The sequence below is a fragment of the Tupaia chinensis genome, unplaced genomic scaffold, assembly GCF_000334495.1.
Source record: "Tupaia chinensis unplaced genomic scaffold, TupChi_1.0 Scaffold000287_1, whole genome shotgun sequence".
Lineage (NCBI taxonomy): Eukaryota > Metazoa > Chordata > Mammalia > Scandentia > Tupaiidae > Tupaia > Tupaia belangeri.
In genome coordinates, this window is record NW_006159771.1 from 543377 (window position 1) to 547523 (window position 4147).

Sequence of the window (4147 nt, forward strand, 5' to 3'; positions counted from 1 at the left end):
GAGGCAGCAGTGCCGGGAGCACTCAGCCCCAGCTTCCCGCTGGAGGTGGCAGGACTCCGATGGACACCTACGGGCTGCCTGGGCCAGCCCTGCCCCTGCCCTGGGCCCCTCCCTCCTCCACCTGGTCCCCAGCGGCCCCTGACCTGGGTGCGGAGAGAACAGTTTGGGCTCCCACACCGGCCGCGGGACGATAGCCCTAGGGCTGGCGGCGTCTTTCGTTCCTCCGCGCGGCAGGTCGAGCCCCACCGCAGCCAACGGCCTACCGCGCCTGGTCGTAGCTGGGGCCCGGAGCCGAGGGACGCCGCCCAGGCCGCACAGCCCGGGAACCCGAGCGTCACGCGCACCCGCGCGCACCGCCCGCCTCTGGCCAGGACGCTTATACATCCGGAGGGTGGGCAGTGCCCGCTCCTCCGACCTCCCCGCGTACCGGCCGGGCGCAGGGAGGGCCGGGGGCGGGGCCTGGCCGGCCAAGGGAGCTGAGGACACGTCGGAGAAGTTCATGCCGCCCGGTGGGGTGCTGCCCCTTGCCACTCCTCAACCAGTCTCTGGGAAAGGCCTTGCGGACCAGGTGCCCGACCAGGCATCCGGAGGGTGGGCAGTGCCCGCTCCTCCGACCTCCCCGCGTACCGGCCGGGCGCAGGGAGGGCCGGGGGCGGGGCCTGGCCGGCCAAGGGAGCTGAGGACACGTCGGAGAAGTTCATGCCGCCCGGTGGGGTGCTGCCCCTTGCCACTCCTCAACCAGTCTCTGGGAAAGGCCTTGCGGACCAGGTGCCCGACCAGGCTGGCACAGCGAGGCCAGGCCAACGCCTCAGCTTCTGGCCTGCAGGCCCAGGCATCCAGGATGCTAAGGCCTGGCTTGACTATTCATTCCCCCACCTACTGTCTCTGGAAGCCTCCTCTGACCAGCTCAGGGCATCCATGGCTCCCTGTCCCGGGTCTGTCCACTGAGGGGCAAGCTGAAACCTCCTTGCCTCCTTGGCCCTGTGCTGAGGCTTCGCCTTCCAAGGCCTCTGCCTGCAACCTCGTCCTCCCTCGGCTTCTGCCCGCCCTTGCTTGGGATGGGGCGGAAGACAGACAGCCTCTCCCAGGGTTTTACAATCTCGGCCTTGGACATGGGGCTGGAGAGGGTGCTGGCAGGGTGCCTGGGAGGGCCCGTGAACCGGGGACCAGAGGAGTGAGCTGTCCTGGGAAGGCACTGACTCCGGGCTCAACTTCCAGGAAACTGAGTGAGGCTGGGGTTCAGGGGTGAGCAGGGGCGTAGTGCATGTGTCCGGACTGTGTCGCGTGGAACTGTGTATGCTTCAAGTCCCTGTCCTGCCACCACTCTGTGGTGTAGCCCCGTGGACTGTGTCCAGAGAGGGGAACTGTCACCTGGGCATTCCCCTAGCACTAAGTGGCCATCCGGGGCCGTGACAATGACAGTGACCCGTGTCACTCAGTCGTTGAGGGGCCCAGGGCCAGGTCCAGCGAGGAGTGAGGTGAGGATGAGCTGGGCTCCAGACCCCTTCCTCTACTTCCTGAGCAGGGCCCGCCTCTTGCCCCCAGGACTCCAGCAGGAGCTGCTTCTGATGGGAGGGGAGCCCAGCTGGGGAGGAGGAGCCCGGGTGGGTGCAGGTCGTGGCAGTATTGCAGGAGACGTGGCCCATGGCTCATGTGGGCGCTCTGCACCACAGAGGCTGTGCGGGGGTGGAGGGGTCTGTGTGGGGCGCGGAGGAGAGGGGTCCTGAGTGTGCTTTTGTACTATCCTGCTCTGCAGGTGCACACTGCCCAGGTGTGCAGGGGTGGGGGGGTCCCTGGGCTGTGTCCTGTGACCCTGAGGGAGTCTGCAAAGCTATGCACCAACCTGAGGGCAGTGGCCAGACGCCCAGACGGGGACCCTGCGGTGAGGCCGGCATTGGGAAGAGAGAAGTGAAAGTGAAAAGCCCTGGGGCTTCTGGAGACTCCAGGTCAGCCCCCTGGGGTGCTGTCCTCAGGTCCCCAAGACCTCCACAGCCAGTAGAGGTGGCGGAGAAAGCAGAGTCCTCCCAGGCCCTCATTAACCCTTGCCTGCTTCAGCCAGGACCTGCAGGCAGCTGGGTGCAAATCGCGGTAACAGGAGAAGCGCAGGCCAAGTGGAGGAAGCCCCGTCCAGGAGAGGGGCACTGGGAAGGGGTGAGGAGCCCACTCCGCCCGCTTCACTTTCTGCAAGAACTCACTGGATCCTGGAGCCTCGACCTGACTGCTCAGTGCCAGGATGTCCCTCTCCTGTGAAGGGTCCTCAAGCAAGAGGCCACCTGAGCCTCCAGCCTGCAGCCGAGCTGCCTCCTCCACCACCCATCCAGGCACGACTCCTGGGACCCGTTCTCTCCGTGGGCATCGCACCTCCCTCAAGCTCCGCGCTTCGTGGCGCCTTGTCGTCCGGCAGCCTCGCCACTCGCCGCTACCCCACCTGCAGTGCCCCTCAGCAGGGCAGCCAGGGGAACGCGCCCGCAGGGTGGCCCCGCGCCCAGCACCGGGGTCCAAGAACGCAGCACACCCGCAGGACCCTCAGCCCAGCAGCGCGCCCGCGGGAAGTGTTCAGCTCTCACCTGGACCGGCAGTGGCTCCCTGCCTCCTCGCTCCCCCTGCCGGCCGCACCTCTTTCACCGCGAGGTAGGAGGCCTGGCTGGGAGCCGATCTTCGGAGGACTCGGAGGACTGGGCCGGCCGAGGGTCGTGAGCTGCACAAGTTCTGACGCTGGAACCTGGCTTGTGCGGTCAGTTCCCCGACGTGGGACGCTGAGCGAGGACAAGTTCGGCATTTTCCGTTTCACAAGCCATAAGATCGAGGCTCTGCTTACCTGTAGGTAGGAGACCTGAAGCTGGGGTGACTACAGGAGTCTGGAGGGTTGGGATCGGGCTGAGGACATGGACAGAGCCTTTGCCTCGCCCCTGGACCCTGCTCGAGCTCTGGGCCACACCCCAGCCCTGCCCCGATCACTCATCCCCCAGCCCAGCATCGGCATCTTCTTATTAGCAGAGAAGCAAGTCCTCATTTTGGAAGTTTTCTCCCCAGCCGGAGGAAGGCGTTCCCTGGAGAATCTTGCCCGCCCAGCTCCGCCTCCCCTGGGCACACGTGGCTCCCCCAGGGAAGCCAACTGACAAGCGCCCTCACGCCCACCCAACCGGACCCCACTCCTTACTTCTGTCCACCGGCAAGGCACAGGGCGGCGCCCACCACTCAGCCGCTCTGCTCCCTGGAAAGAAGCCTGCGCCCCCTCGGGCGACTTCGGAGGCCCAGGGTCCATGGATATTCAGCTGGCCTGGGCCCCGCGGGTGTCCCAGGCTTCTGGGGGCAGTGGGTCCACCAGGGCAGCCCATAGGGCGCTGGCCCCCAGATTGGCAGCTGGGAGTGGCCGGTGCCCTGAGGACCCCCTTTTCCAGGAATCAGCACAGAGGGGTCAGAACCAGGTTGAGACGCCCAGGGCCAGAGGGGAGGACAAAGGGGGACCAGGCATTACGTGACCTCAGTAATTCGATTCAGGGTTGATAGCCGGGGAAGCCTCCAGCGCCTACCTGGGATGCTACGGCTGGGGTTTCACTGGAAGGCAGGCCCCGGATTCTGACACTGTCCGTGGCTCCGCCTGGGCCGGCAACCTCCTGGGAGGCTGGGCCAGAGTGCCAGGTCGCAGCGCGCTGGCCGGGGGCTGGAACTTCGCTGGAGCCGGGAGAGGCAGGCATGTCGCAAATCTGGTTTCTTTTCCCGGCTTCATCCCCATCTTTCGGCTTCTGATCCGCTGCAGGGTACCTGCCCAGCAACCCTGAACCCCTCAAGGGCACCCCGTCGTCCCCTTTGTGTGTCTCATTTAAATTTTCCCTCCTAGTCACCTCGCCTTCCGAAATTCCTGCAGTTTCTCTTTATTTCTGTCTTTCTGCCGCTCCTGATTCAGGGTACCTGCCCAGCAACCCTGAACCCCTCAAGGGCACCCCGTCGTCCCTCCACCCCTCACGAAGGTGGTTGACCCATATCGCCAAAGAGCACGACTTTCTTTGCGGCCCTGGTGAGTCTGTACAGGGCAGAGATCCGATCCCTGGAGCTGGGCGGGGAGGAGTGCTCCCCAGCGCTATGTGGGACCTTTTGGCTGCTGTCTGCCCTCGTCCGCCTCCAGCCACTGAGCGAGGGGGCACGC